Source organism: Lagenorhynchus albirostris, chromosome 1 (genome assembly GCF_949774975.1).
Source record: "Lagenorhynchus albirostris chromosome 1, mLagAlb1.1, whole genome shotgun sequence".
NCBI lineage: Eukaryota > Metazoa > Chordata > Mammalia > Artiodactyla > Delphinidae > Lagenorhynchus > Lagenorhynchus albirostris.
Window position 1 is genome coordinate 27,357,604 of NC_083095.1, and position 16,305 is coordinate 27,373,908.

The window sequence follows — 16,305 nt, forward strand, 5'->3', positions numbered from 1 at the left end:
GGAAGCTCGGGGGGAGCTCAGTCTCAGCAGCTCTGAGTTTGCTCCCTAGTCACTCAGTAGAGCTCATGGCCAGCCTCTCTTGGCCAGAGGATCTGGTTATGATCCATACTATACTGGGCTCAGCACGCACGCAAAAATATGCATGGGGCTTCCCTGGTGGTGCAGTGGTTAAGAATCCGCCTGCCAATGCAGGGGACACGGGTTCGAGCCCTGGTCCGGGAAGATCCCACATGCCACAGAGCAACTAGGCCCGTGCACCACAACTACTGAGCCTGTGCTCTAGAGCCCGCGAGCCACAACTACTGAGCCCACACACCACAACTACTGAAGCCCGCGCGCCTAGAGCCCGTGCTCCGCAGCAAGAGAAGCCACCGCAATGAGAAGCCCGCTCACCGCAACGAAGAGTAGCCCCTGCTTGCCACAACTAGAGAAAGCTCGCGCACAGCAAAGAAGATGCAATGCAACCAAAATAAATAAATTAAATAAATAAATTTTTTTTAAAAATGCATGGAAACTGGCTTTGCCCACTAGTAGCTCACATTTTAAGAGGCAACAAACATAAATAGGACATGCTGACCAGAGAACAAAGTATGAAACCAATAGATGACTGAATGGCAAAACATAGACAGATACCAGGCAAGGGTTTCCCTGCCAAGGGGCCAGGGCATCTAAGGATAAAGTGGAAATCCCTGAACCAGTCCTCAAGCTTCGCCTCCTTCCCACCTTCCACTTCCCGCCACCTCCCCCGAGCCCTGAGTCTCCCCACTCTAAGCAGCTCACCATTCCTCCTCTAAGTACACCCTGCACTTACCTTTTTCCTTTGCTCTGCTAGTCTAGCTCAGAAAGCATCTCCTCAGCAAGAGTTCCTGAATCTCTCAAACAAAAATTAGTCACTTTTATCTCTATAATCCCAAAGCACTTTTTTATATGCAGATCACATCACTTATCACATTGTTTGTACTGTAATCAGTTGGGCATAAATGTGTCACCCCACCCTGTCTAGAATAAGACTTTCACCAAATCTTGTACACCCAGTGCTTAACACAGTATCTGGGAAATAATGAGGGTTAAACAAATGAGTGGCCCTTAAAATGACCCTTAAAATTGTGTTATATTTATCACCATACACCTGGTGCCCAATATATGCACAATGCCTGGCTTATAGTTGGTGCTCAATAAATGGAGTTTGATTGACTTAACTTGAACTTAAAGAGAAGTGCAATCAGGCACAGCAAAGACAGGTCCCAGAAGTCACAACTCACATGGTTGCCAACCCAGTCCTGTTGTACTAATGGGATTTTCAGAGTCTGTAGGTCCCATATGTCCAGTTTGGTCTGCCCAGCAGATGCGAGGCTTGTGGTGCATTTGGTGAAGGTTGTCTGGGGCTGGGACCAACCGTGCTGCACTTTAGGCTCCCATTACTTTTCTATCCCCATGCTCACTCCCCAAGGCTCAGTCCTTAGCCTGGATCTCTGGTCCCCATCCTCCATTCCCAGGGAGACTCAGGTCATCAACAGAGCTCTACTGGATCACTTTATATTCAGTGCCTCTTGGGTGCCAAGCACAGAGCTCGGCACTAAGGTAGAGCAGTGAACTAGACAGATATGATCCCTGCCCACATGGCGTGTAACACCTAGCAAGGGCTCACACTAAGTAAATGACCCCAAAGTGACATAGTCAGGTATGCTTGTCACCTTGAGAGCAGCAGAGGCCTTCAGGACACCAGGCACTCCACACTCAACCTGTCTCCCCTCCTGAACTGGGATTCAGAGAACCTGAGAGTCCACCATCAGAGTTCCAGACCTGCCGCCTGCCAGCCAAGGGCACATCCCTTATCCTCTCCAAACCTGTCCCCTCATCTGTAAAATGAGGTCAGTAACAACACCTGTTCTGCCTTCCTTTCTGGGTTAGATGAGGACTAAATAAGGTATGCGAAAGGGCTTTGTAAGCTGTAATAAATGTTACTTATTACTGTTGTTGTAATTAGTATTATTATTCCCAAGTAACCCTTCCTCCTGATTTTTCCCTCTGATTGTCATGGGTGCCAACATTCTCCCAGTCCCGTGGCCTAAGCTTATCTGTTGTTTCTGTCTCCCCAAACATATTCTCCCCTTCATCAGACACCGAAGCTCAGCTGGTTTCCCTGAGGAGCACATGCTTCCTCCATCCCCCTGGCTACAGTGATTGGCTCAGAGAATGGGCATATGACCCAAGCCAGTCAGTAGGAGTCCTTCTGGGATTTTCCCACCACGGTCCCTTTCCCAAACGGTCCCTTTCTGCTGAGAGGATCTGATGCTGGGGTTCCAGCAACGACTGATACCATCGTGTGGAGAAAGCTTGTTTGAAGAATAAGCCAAGCAGAGAAAGACTTTCATGGATCAAGCTGTTCATAAAGCCAGATGTAATCCCGGATTTCCCAGGCACTCAAATGTAGGTAAGCCGTCTTGTATATAAGCTGATTGAGTTGGGTTTCTATCAACTAAAAATGGAAAACTCCTGACCAATTCAAGACTCAAAACTTAGGTGATATGTTCTATTTGTCCATTGCTTTCAACTCCAGCCTTTGATCTATTGGAGCTTGTAAACAGAGTCCTTTCCGCTACATAGTTCTGCCACCATCCTGGCCAGACCCTCTTTGTCTCATACCTGGAGGCTGCCTGGTGGGGAGAGCTGAGGGATTAGAGCCAGACAGCCCTGGAGTGAATCTCGGCTCCGTTACTTACTCATCAGTCGTGTGATCTTGGGCTTCTGTGGCCCTCAGCATTTTCCTCTGTAAAGTGGGACGAATAACCCATACCATGCATGGCCGCTGTGAGTATGAAATGAAAAGATATCTATTAGGGCCTGGCGGAGGCTCAGGAAGAGGCAGCTATTATCACCATAACAATATAGTGGCCTCCTAGCTCTGTCAGTAGGGGGAAGGCAATGCATTGATCCTGTTTTCATCTGGGGGCCCTGATTATCTTTCTCTGAGCTCAGACATTAAAAAATGGCCATAGCTCAGTCTGAGAAAATGGGGCCCAGGCAGCTTGGATGCTCGGGAGCCACTGGGGCAGAACAAGAGTTGATGGAGCCGCTGGAGGAATGACGTTTGGGCAGGGATAGTCTCCCAGCAACAAGGGGAGGGACCTTGGGTAAAGAAGTCCCAGCCACCAAGCAGCCAATCAGAGGCAAGTGCCTGAAGAGGCCAGGCCAGATGAGGTCAGAACTGGGATGAAGGACTGGTCCTCAGATATAAGGAGAATCCTCTCCCAGGAGACATTGAGGGTGGGGTCAGTGCTTAGGAACTTAGTACATTCATGACTTGCGATGTGTGTATAGTTTTGTAGGCTCTCTGCAAAACACCAAACTTGGGCTCTACCCTTTCCTTTTATTGACCTCAGGTCTGGCTTATTGTTCCTAAAGGAAGAGAAGAGCACTGGGACTCCAACCTCATTTGCAGTGGATGAGCTCTGTGACCTTGGGAAAGCAGTTTCCCTTCTCTGGGCCTTGGTTCCTTCACCACTTGAGGGGGATGGCAGGTCCCTTCCAAAGCTAACAGCCCATCTCCAAGCCCTAAGGGGTTAATCAGGCTGGCCAGGCCCCACTACCTGAGACCACACCAGAGCTTTTGTTCTCAAAGAATCCAAGATAGGGCAGGGGGAGGGAGCAGCCTCCTCAATTTCAGTAGCTGTTTAATCTAAGAGAAATGATGAGGTGTGCAATGAAGGTGGGTAGCCCTGGGGACATTCTCCGCACTGGACAGTGCTGCCTCTGTGACAGCTCCACATGGAGAAAGGTGAACCTCAAGCTACAGGGTGACCGTCCCTGTGTAACAGCTTTCCATTTGTTTACCGAAAAAATATTGCTCCATCATAAAAATTCCCAAAATAGTTCCTTCCCTGGCCAGACTGACTGGCGGGCGCCCAGCTCGGGAGCCCAGCCTTGCTGGAGACACACTCTCAGCGAGGCACAATTAGCCGGGAAAGTTGGGGGCTGCAGTTCGAAGACCACCAGCCCCACACATCCTGCGGGGTGCAGCTGGGAGGGTTAGAGCCACAGAATCGTCTCTCTGGGGGGATCTGGGCAGTGACAGGATTTTCTGAGGCTCAGCAAGTTTATTTTTAGCTAAGAAGGGCTTCCTCTGCTCTAAGGGGATTGGCGGGTGGATCTCACTGGCTGAAGGTGGAACAAATGCTTTGCTCTCTGCTGGAATTCTCTCTCCCACACTCGTACTCCGGCACCTTCTCATCCCACAGTTCTCGACTTAAAGCAGCTCTTCAGAGAGCCTTTCTCTTAAAGCCCTCCCCTGAAACGACCCAAATGAGGGCTTCAGCTCTCCAGTCTCAAAAGGTTCTTCCTTTTCCCTTTGGAGAACTTACCACAATTTGTACTTACAAATATGAACGTCAGTCTTTCCCACAGGTTGTAAGGCTCTTGGGCAGAGAACGTTGCTTAGTACTTATCCCCAGTACCTTGCACATAGTAGGTGCTCAGTAAGTATCTTTTCCATTTACAGAATGACTTAATAACTTGCTTGAGACTTAGAAAAGCCAAATAACTTGTCCAAGGTCATGTAGCTCACAAGTGCCAGAAGTGGGATTTGAACCCAGGCCTGTCTGATTCTAAAACCCAGGTCTTAACCCCACTGTCCTGCTCCACCGGATCCACAGGGCTGGACAAATCACCAAATGAGAGGGCATGGGGCAGCCATAGTTGTGTCTTCTCTTTCACTTTCTTCCTGCCCCCATGGCAGGGAGGAAGGAGGGTATACAGGCTGCCCCCAAGAAGACTCAATACTTATCCCAGTGCTTCACATATAATAGGTGCTCAATAAGTAAGTGTTGGGCAAATATTCCCTTGCCAGGGACCCCAGACATCTCCCAGGGGCATACCAGTCTTGTGGGGACCTGTTTCTATCTGTGAATGAGAAAGTGAGGGAGAAAGACATATAAAAATGATTCTAGGGCTTCCCTGGTGGCGCAGTGGTTGAGAGTCCGCCTGCCGATGCAGGGGACACGGGTTCATGCCCCGGTCCGGGAAGATCCCACATGCCGCGGAGCGGCTGGGCCCGTGAGCCATGGCCGCTGAGCCTGCACGTCCGGAGCCTGTGCTCCGCAATGGGAGAGGCCACAACAGTGAGAGGCCCGGGTACCGCAAAAAAAAAAAAAAAAAAAAGATTCTATTCCATCCCTCCAATTGATCTCTCCTCCTGCCCACCACCCCAAATAGGAAAGTGACCCAGAGTTAAGAGCCACCTTTACCAACAGCTTGCTGCGGCAGCTAAGAGCTTCCAGGCTGGATTTCCAAGCAAAAGTGGGCAGGCCCTTCCTGGTCTCCTCAAAGTTCCTGCTTTTATACCTAGACCTCCTCCATTCCAACCACCCCATACCGTACACAAAGCTTTCTTAACTTTACGTGAAGTGGGAATAAATTCACCTTAGAATTCAATAAATTCAATTCAATTAATTAATGAATCCACCTTAGAATAAAATGCTAATTTTATTGATCTAGAATATGCAATCTAAGTGAATATAATGGCTTCCCTTGCAGCTCTAAGACAAGCCCCCTCACCACATCCCGGGAGGAGAGAGAAACAGTGAGAGAAACAGAGAGAAAGCAATCTGCAGAGTAAAGATGCTTCCTCAGGCCATTCCACTCAGTGAGTAGAGGCTCCAGGGAACGCAGAGCAAGATGACAGATACTCCCTCAGCAGCTGGTTTCAGTTCCCACAAAGCTTAGCACCTTTTCAGCACCTTGAGTGGATTCTGATGTATGAACATGTGTATCTTTTCATATATCTTGGCCCCTAAATTCAAGACAACTACTTTGTGATACACAAAGCCACATATATCCCATTCTAGTAGGGAAGTAGTCTTCAAGGGGTAATTTTAGGGGACATGATTTTCTTCTTTACATATGACTTTAGAACCTGACCTTCACTTAGCATCCAACAACATTGCCATTCACATTCACTGTGGGGAAATCAGACCATAGATCCAAACAAGATAAAAACAATCTCCTGGAATCTTACCATTCAGGATAACCACTATGCGTTTCTGAGGCGCTTTCCTCAAGGCAAGGGTGTACAAATGTGTATTTATTATATCCATATTTTCTAAACGGAAAACTGGAAAGAAGATAGTCTTTTGAAACCTACAAGTTGTGATTTTTTTTTCAGTCTTTTCTTTAAGAATACAGTGGGCTTGATTCTTTCCTTTTCAAACTCCTGTTTATACTCAGGGCCAATTTTCCACACTGTTAATATTTGTACCAGAAAGCTCCTTGGCATCCTCAATTCTAAGCAGGTGAGAGTCAGAATCACTCCCAATGGAAAAGGGCCAAAGGAACCAGGATGAATCTTTTCCTTCTTCCCAATTTGGCCTCTGGTTAGTCCTGTAGGGAAGCAGGCCCAAGAAGACGGAATCACATCCATAAATCATGCCTCTGCTCTGTCTCCCCCTCCCCCTGACACTGAGCCATCATCACTGTGGTACAAAGGAGACCATGTACAATTGGGTCCAGATGGTACCCAATGCTTGTGCCATCTGGAAACAGGTAAGCGCATCACCATTTCCTCTTGAGACTAGGTGACCCAGAGAGGAATAGAAGGAAAACTTAGACTGAGAGGGGATTTAGGAAATAGACACCCTCCCATTGCCCCATTCAAACCATTTCTAGGCTCGAGAAGGAAGCGATAATTTTGGCAGAGCTGAGGATGGGAGAAGGGCAGAGCTGAGGATGGGAGAAGAGCAGAGCATCTGCACAGCATCCCCGGCCTCCTTGCCTCTCCTCCTGCACCTCATTCTCACCGCCTGCCTGCACTGCCTCCCAGGATACCTCCTACCACGGCCACTTCCGCGAGTTCCCACTTGAAAGAAGGCATCCAGCAGGTGGGCATGTCCCTGTCTCAGGGTGAGGAAGCCCAAGCTATGCATACCTGGATTGACGGTGTTAGATGAGTTGCCTGAGTGGCATTTTGATGGTTCTAGTACTTTTCAGTCTGAAGCTCCAACAGTGACAAGTATCTCACCCTTGCTGCCGTGTTTCAGGACCTTTTCTGCAAGGACCCCAAGCTGGTGTTCTGTGAAGTCTTCAAATACAACCGGAAGCCCACAGAGACCAATTGAAGGCACACCTGTAAATGGGTCACAGACATGGTGAGCAACCAGCACCCCCGGTTTGGAATGGAGCAGGAATATATTCTCACGGGCACAGACGAACACCCCTTTGGTTGGCCTTCCAGCCACTTCCCTGGGCCCCAATGTCCATATGACTGTGGTGTGGGAGAAGACAAAGCCTGTGGCAGGGATATTGTGCAGGCTTACCACCAGGCCTGCTTGTACACTTCTGTTAAGATTTCAGGGACGGAATGCCGAGGTCATTCCTGCCTGGTGGGAATTCCAGATAGGACCCTGTGAAGGAATGGATATGAGACATCATTTCTGGGTGGCCCGTTTCATCTTGTGTCATGTATTTGAAGACTTTGGAATGACAGCAACCTTTGATCCTAAGCCCATTCCTGGGACCTGGAATGGTGCAGGCTGCCACACTAACTTCATCACCAAGGCCGTGAGAGAGGACAATGGTCTGAAACACCTTGAGGAGGCCATTGAGAAACTGAGCGAGCAGTACCTGCATCTGAGCCTACGATCCCAAGGGGGACCTGGACAACGCCCGGCACCTAACTCGACTCCACGAAACCTCCAACTTCAATGACTTTTCTGCCGGCGTGGCCAACCCTGGAGCTAGCATCCACATTCCCAGGACTGTCGGCCAGAAGAAGGGTTACTGGGAATACCATCACTCCTCTGCCAACTGCGACCCCTTTTCAGTGACAGAAGCCCTCATCTGCACATGCCTTCTCAATGGAACTGGCAATGGGCCCATCCAGTACAAAACCTAAGTGGACTAGACTTGCAGCCATCAAACACCTCCTAATACTACATCCCGCTCCTACTCTCGTCCCTCTCTCCATTGTCCTAATAGCTGTAACTCAAAGGATGGGGTATCAAGGTCTTTTTTTATTCCTAAAAAAAAGGAAAAGAGAGAGTTTGAAGAGCAGCAGGGTTCAGTGTTTAGTGATACCTAGCAAAAAAAAAAAAAAAAGTTCAACACACTATGTATTTTGTAAGGGCCTGGTTCCATTTTGCTTTGCTTTCTTCAGTATTTGGTGGTTGCAAATCTAGCCCAAGATGGGCTGTGCATTTGCAAAATCAGTGGTTTTGATTAAGTATTTGGACTTTGATCTTTGAATGGAATTAACCTTAAAAAGAAAATAGTGCTGCTTAGATGAAAGAAATTACCAGAAATCTCCCCTGGGCGGAGAGTCGAGTTACTTCTACCCCATGGCCAAGTGACTACTAAGGAATTTGATAATTACCTTTTCAGTTAGAATAGCACATATTCACTGCTCAGATTCAAGAATTTGTTTAAAAATGCAACTATAAATAGTGCAGGTACTTCCAGTTTCTAACATCAGTCTTGCAAATTTCCTGTACTTATGAATAGCCTGTTGTTCAAGCCACCCAACCACAGTCAGCAAATGGACTCGCGTGAGCTAGCACCCCTTCACCACCTTTGTATTTATTTAAGCAACTTGCTCTCAGAATAATTTAAGATGACTTTTTAAAATTACATGCAATATAATAAAGCAAAACAATAGATATACAAGAAAGATTTTAAAGGGGAAAACAAGAAAAAAAACAGAAGATGAACATGCTAAGGGTGAAATTCAGTTCTGCAGCTTATGAGGATCTGTACGCTGGCTCAAGATTGCTTCAAATTTGAATATAAGCAGGGACTTCTCCAGAGGCGCAGTGGTTAAGAATCCACCTGCCAATGCAGGGGACATGTGTTCAATCCCTGGTCCAGGAAGATCCCACATGCCGTGAAGCAACTAAGCCCGTGAGCTGCAACTACTGAGCCCTCATGCTGCAACTACTGAAGCCCACATGCTGCAACTACTGAAGCCCGCATGCTGCAACTACTGAAGCCCGCATGCCCAGAGCCCCTGCTCTGCGACAAGAGAAGCCACTGCTCGCCACAACTAAAGAAAGCCCATGCGCAGCAAGGATGATTCAAGGCAGCCAAAAAAAAAAAAAATTGAATATAAGCAGAAAAAGGGGGAGACATGGTCAGTTATATGATCTATAGTGTCCATAAAATAAAAGCCAGGTGTTTAGGGGAAAAACAACTATTCCTGGAATGAAGAACTAAGAGAAATTTCTTCCATGGCTCCTCATAAAGAAAACATTCTTACCAGAGATATGACAAGGAGTTCCGTAAGTCTTTCTCTTACAACCTCTCAATGTAGGCTGATGACTTCTTCAGAAATCTGAGTTTGTTAAAAAGCATTTCCACTGGAGACCGAAATCCAGATCCACAGCTGGTGTGATTCAAAGAGAGATTTTAAGAACTGAAAGAATACATAAACTGTATAACCTTCAGACCATCCTCATCAAATTTTATTTCTCTAAACCAAGCATTTGTAAGCATTGTATGCACGAGTTTATGGATGCTTTCCCCCTAACCAGCACTTGTGGTGCTAGTTAAACATCACTCTATTTGCTTTAACTTGAGCCAAGTCAGGGGTAGGGTCAATGTCCCTGCTGGATAGTGCAGGGAAGTGACCACACCTCATCCCCACCAGCACTTTCTCCTCTTACAGGGAAAAGTTACAATGTCACATTCTCTCTTTTGCCCCCTTTACTAACCATTCAAGGTCTAATTGGGCCCATCTCAGGATAGCTTTCTCATGCATTACTGCTTTTAGACAAGTAGAGCTCATGCCCCCCTCTTTTGCCCCAGACCCCATACCTTCTCTTTGGGGTACTCTCCAGTCCCTCTGCCCACCCTATCCTCTTCCCACTCCCCAAACATATGGGGTTGACCAGATATCCTGAGGGATTCCAGAATTCATGTCTATGGAGTTGTCCTGGGGTTCTGGTTGGGTCCAGGTTTCAGGAGGACATCAGTGAAAGCAGGTAACTCCTGCTGGCTAACAAGATATTCCTTTCATGGGATTGCATGGGACTGGGCTTCTGGAATGGTGCTGACATTCTGATTTGGAGTGACTCACTCACATCAGACACAGGGAGAGTACAGGGCTCTGGGCTATCAGGAATCACCACTGACCATGAGGGTTGAGCCGTTGGGTGCGCTGTGCATCAGTTCTCTTCTGCTCCTTCCCCTTCCCCCCGCCAAAAAGCAATCCAGTGCCAGGGGACCCACACACAGCGGGCGTTGCTGCTGACGTACACAGGCAGTTTATTTGTCCACTTTCTTCCAACTCCTACCTAGTGATCTCGGGAGGAACAATGTTTCCCTCTTTCTCCACTTTATTCCATTTGTCAACAAAAGCCCAAGCCCTAATCACATCTGATCAACTTAAACAGTGTGGCTAATAATAATGCCTTACAGGGGCTTCCCTGGTGGCGCAGTTGTTGAGAGTCCACCTGCCGATGCAGGGGACGCGGGTTCGTGCCCCGGTCCGGGAAGATCCCACATGCCGCGGAGCAGCTGGGCCCATGAGCCATGGCCGCTGAGCCTGCGCGTCCGGAGCCTGTGCTCCGCAACGGGAGAGGCCACAACAGTGAGAGGCCCGCGTACCGCAAAAAAAAAAAAGAAAAAGAATAATAATGCCTTACAGAAGAAAGAGAAAGCCACAAGTGTAAAAGTCAAATTAACCATACTCAAATACCAGAACCATCAACAATATCTAAAGGTCCCATCCACAGTTCTCACAAAGCCTTCATCTACCTGCACTTCTAATAAAACTGCTCACCCTCACCACCAACATTCATGATAATTAAAAATGAATTCTTATTTGGTTTTATAGTTCTTCTATTTAAGCACAGTTGGTGAAAAAGCAGTGTTTCATACTTGTACTAATTCAAAACAGGCAATATTTCAAATATATATGTAGTTAAACAAGTTTCAAGGATTAACTAAACCACATAGCCATACATGACATGGGTTTTTTGGGAAAATGTATTCCCTGTTCCCATCACCACTTTATAATTGAACTTCTGGTATAGCAAGTTGGGTACTTCCTATCCAATGTCACCTACACACACGAAAAGCACAAATTAGGAACTCTGGCCAGCACTAGCGATGAGTCATGCCTGAATATCTAAAGAAGGACAGACTCTTCCAGAAGCGGTCACTTCTGGAAGCAATGAATTCTTCCAGAAATTCATTTGAGATATCAGTGCAACAAAAGCAATTACAACAAAAATCCTTTGATAGTGTGTACACATGTCCACACAACGCACCCACGCAGGTATCCACGCATACCGCACAAAGATTTCTGAGGTGTGAGGGTTGGATCAGGCATTAAAGCACTGACAATTACCACAGGTTCAGGTTTATTATATTAAGACTTGTACTTGGGAGCATGGGCTTGCATTGTCTCTCCGAGAAAGTGATACAGACATTGGGAAGAGCTGTATTCTTTTCCTTGCAGGCTATTAAGAATATTTAAACCTCTTACCAAAAAAATATATTGCTCATACTTTTGCTCATGAAAACATAGACATGTGTCTGTATGAAATTAAATTACTATTGATGGGTTTAGTATAAAATGGGGGTGAAAGAGCAGTGAATTAAAAGACAGGCATCCTCAACTCCAAACCAACTCTTCTACTGACTGTGTGACCCTGGGTAAGTCATCTCATGTGTCTGAATCTCGGTCTGCTATGCTGTGAAAGAGCAGGGTTAGGCCAGAGTCACATCAAAGAGAACTTCCAAGCTGAATGTCTAGGACTTTTCCCTTTGACCAGCCCCAAGCCACTTCAGGCTGTTGTCGTGTCCACACAGGCCCTTTGGCACCAGTGCCAAAGCTGGGAACCTCTGACCAACCTCCTAGGTAAGAACTGAATCTCATTGTCACTTTGGCAAATGTCTGTACACTCTCGCCTCCCTCCTCCTTCTCCAGACATTTGGTGGCCTCCTGTGTACAAAAACTCACAGACCTTTGTGCTGCCGAGTATAAACAGAGCGATGTTCATACCCTGAAACCGTGAGGGAACAGCTGATAGTATTGTAACAAAAGGCAGAAAACTTGGCGAGCGGGTCCAAACCACACAGCAAATTCACAGCGTGCTGCTCGCCCACTGCAGGAGGAGTGGGGCTGCTTCCCGAGGCTGATGATTTTCCCTTTTCTCACCTGCCAGCTCAGACCCCTGGAGGCCCAGGCAGCAAGCCTGGATCGAGGATAAGATTGGATTCTTCCTCTGGCTTCCAATCCCCTGGAGCCTCTAGCATTGGGCGGCCCCTGAGAATGTTCACCGGCTGCAGTCTTGGCCACACAACACTCAGAAAAAGCCCCTCCTAAGTCCTGATATTCCTAGCACAGAAATGCAACCTCCAAGACTAAAGGGGAAGAGAGGAGAGCTGGGTGAAATGCTGTGTGTGGCAGGGCTCCTCTGGAGGGTTGAGTTACACTTTTATAATTCTAACAAGTTATGGATGTGTTTCTGCCACACGCATCTAGAGGCTAAACCAGGGTACGCTAAGAACCCAGAACTAGGCCTGCATTGTGGACCGAATTCATTATTCTGCCACTGGATTGGAAGGCCCAAGCAGGCCAGGGTTTTGTCTGTCTTGCTCACTGTTGTGGGTGTGGCTTGACATCCAGGAAGCCTTCCATAAATATTTGTTGTATACTTGTCAATTAACCAAAAAGGAGGTAGCCTTTGAGTGAGAGGAAGTTTATTTATTTTTTTAATAGTGAATGGGGCTTCCCTGGTGGCGCAGTTGTTGAGAGTCCGCCTGCTGATGCAGGGGACACGGGTTCGTGCCCCGGTCCGGGAAGATCCCACATGACGCGGAGCGGCTGGGCCCGTGAGCCATGGCTGCTGAGCCTGCGCGTCTGGAGCCTGTGCTCCACAACGGGAGAGGCCACAACAGTGAGAGGCCCGCGTTGCCGCAATAAATAAATAAATAAATAAATAAATAGTGAGTGGAGGGTCTGGCCAGAGAAAAGATGACTACAGTCAAAATGAAGGATGTGGAAAGGGGCCACTTTGCGGGGCAGGTCAATGTTGTAGCCTTTCCAGAACCACAAGCATGCACCCCAGGAAGCTTGTGAGCCACCCTAGGCTGCTGTTTGCCTCTCCAGCTTTAAATGCATTACATACAGGGGGAGGCTATTAGCTCTTGGGGTGTGACATGGTGAAAGTTGTTGTTTGTCTCAAAAGGCCCAGCCTTGGAAAGGAGCCCCTGGTTAGCTGAGGGCTGGGCCCTCTGTGGGGCAACTCTGACCAGGCCAAAGCCCTCGTTCCCGCTGCTCCTGAGGTGGTGGTGGGGTAGCAGCAAGAGTGGAGGAGAGAGGAGGCCAAGGAAGCCTCTTCTATTCCCACTCCAAGCCCACTCCCCACCCCCACTGCCTTGAGATCTTTCCTCCCCAGGGTCCACAGGCAGCAAATCCCTCCCGCTCTTCCATGGACAGCTCTCTCCTCTTTGGTTTGTTGCTAATTTCTGGAAAGAAGGTTCTGGGACCTGAGATTGTCCTATACCCCCAAAGACTTTCACACCAAGGGAGGTGTGAAGGTGCTGGGATCAGATGGTGCTATTAATAGCAGCCAGGGTGGAAACCCCCCAGACGCTGGTTAAGTCTGGTTGGTCTATCCTGAGGGCTCCTGACACCAGGTCCTGGCAGGAGAATGCGGGCAGGGGCGAGGGGGGCCATATCTACTTCTCTATCTGCTGAAATCGGTTCTCGAGCCCAGCATGGGCAACTTCATAGGCTTTTGAGGATTCAGTGAGATAATGCATGGGCAGCACTTAGCACGGTGCCGGGGAAACAGGCATGCATTCAACAAATATTTATTAACAGTTACTCTGTGCCAAGTACTGTTCTAGGCACTAGGGAGACAACTCTGAACAAAATAAAATCCTCTTCCTCCGGAGCTTCCATTCCACTGAGGGAGGCAGACAATACTTGAGCAATATATCATGTGCCATGAAAAAAATAAAGTAGAGTGAGGGGGTGGGAGGCTTCCATCCAGACTGGAGTGTCAGGTAAGGCCTCCCTGAAGGAGGCCACAGAACAAGAGCCACCAGCACTCCCAGAGGTGAGGGAGCTGAGTCTAGAGGAGGACGTTCACACACTACGTGTGGCTGTGCCTTAACGCAAAGTGGGGTGCGATGGGGAGGGGAAGAGGAGGTGGGCTGTCATTATCCATCCTTCTTCCTTAAAGAGAGCTTGGTATAGTTTGAATGATCTTTCCAGAAGCCCTTCCCTCACCTGTTGCAAAGGAGCCATTGTCCAGAAGAGCTGCCTATTAAACATTGTCTCCAGCGCTTCAAACCAGCATCACCGAGACTTCCCTGGTGGCTCAGTGATTAAGAATCCACCTGACAATGCAGGGGACACGGGTTCGAGCCCTGGTCTGGGAAGATCCCACCCGCCGCGGAACAACTAAGCCCGTGCGCCACAACTACCGAGCCTGCTCTCTAGAGCCCGTGAGCCACAACTACTGAGTCCGTGCGCCTACAGCCGGTGCTCGGCAACAAGAGAAGCCACCGCAGTGAGAAGCCCACGCACCGCAACAAAGAGTAGCCCCGCTCGCCGCAACTAGAGAAGGCCCACACCCAGCAACGAAGACCCAACGCAGCCATAAATTAATTAATTAATTTAAAAAACAGCATCACCATCCCCGATGGGTTGGGGGGGAGGGGTGGCTCCTGCCGCCAACAGCCAGGGTCGCCCAGGTGCTGCTTCAGTTTCCCCGGGATGATCAGCTTCGGGAAGTCTAAACACCAAGCCATTCAGCTCGAGCTCTTGGTCTGGTACTTTCTGCCATGTGTCCTTGTGTGGGAAAGTTACGTCACCTCCGTAAGCCTCTGTTTCCTCTTCTGCCATGGGGAGATTAGTAATGGCACCTACCTTGGAGTGGCCGTGAGGATGATAAAATGTGATAATCCGGGAAAGCACTTAGCACAGAGCCTGGCACACATAATTGTCTCAAAAATGTTTCTCACAGACCCCAGGCCGCGTCCTTTATCTCACTGTGTACCAGACTCTTGACGTCTTCACCTCTCTGGTGCCAAGGTGGCTGTACCCCTACCCAAGGAGCTGAGAACCGAAGGCCACTGATAGTACGTTCTTGTACTAGAGGAACAGGAAAACATATTGGAGAACCTGACGGAGATACTCGTACTTCTGGAAGAGCACTGAGTCTCAGGAATCTACTGTTTTTGCCACCTAGCTTCTATTCGTGCTAGTTTCAGGAATGGTTCCCTGATTTCCCCTGGAGAACCTGCTCCCCCACTCTCAGCGCCAGAGCCTCAGATGGAGGATGGGATCTGGCTTCCCACCCAGTCGGCACACTCCATTCTCCGCACCACAGCAATTGGTCTAAAGACAGATGGGGCCCCATAGAAACCAATGCACATCAGGCCTGGACTTGTATGGGGTGGAGAGAGATGTGCTCTCCCACTGAACTGGGTCTCAGAAAATGTGAATTAGAGGCCCTACAGGTTTCTTCCTCCTTAAAATTAGCATGCCTCTATTAGTGTGAATTATTATTTTATTTTATCTATTATTTTAAAATTTATTTATTTTTGGCCGCGTTGGGTCTTCATTGTTGCACGTGGGCTTTCTCTAGTCATGGCGAGCAGGGGCTACTCTTCGTTGGGGTGTGCGGGCTTCTCATTGCCGTGGCTTCTTTTGTTGCGGAGCATGGGCTCTAGGCACGCAGGCTTCAGTAGTTGTAGTGCACTGGCTCAGTAGTTGTGGCTCACGGATTCTAGAGTGCAGGCTCAGTAGTTGTGGCGCACAGGCTTAGTTGTTCCGCGCCATGTGGGATCTTCCTGGACCAGGGCTCGAAACGTGTCTCCCACATTGGCAGGCAGGTTCTTAACCACTGCACCACCAAGGAAGTCCCTGAATTATTATTTTACTATTAAATATAATTTAAATACTAATGTGGCATTTATACACCAATCCCATCAGCCATTCGTTGAGGACTGCTCCTAGGAGATGTTAATTCCCTGGCTCTCTGGCCTGTCTTGAATGTGTGCAAGTGGTCTCTGGTGGTCCGAGAAAGGCTTCAGGTAAAGAGAGGCAGATGTTAACAATTGGAAATTGAGCCAGCATTCACTGAAATGGGAAAGGACCAAGGGAAAAAGGATGAGGAACCTATAGCATCTGCTAAAGTGACCATCCCTCCATGTGGTTGGGGTGAAGGTGAACTTGCCCTCTTGGGCCATGTCCCAGATCTGGTCAGTGAGAGACCCCTCATTCCCTTGATCAAGGTTATAGTTCTGGTAGGGATAGGGAGTGATTGCTCATGACCCAGGCTGAGCCAATCAATAAAC

The 16,305-nt window shown here is 48.3% G+C and overlaps 1 pseudogene; it reads left to right on the forward strand.

The window, feature by feature from the left end:
• Positions 1 to 6,514: 6,514 nt before the first annotated feature.
• Positions 6,515 to 7,885, forward strand: LOC132527717 (glutamine synthetase-like; annotated as a pseudogene).
• Positions 7,886 to 16,305: the final 8,420 nt, after the last annotated feature.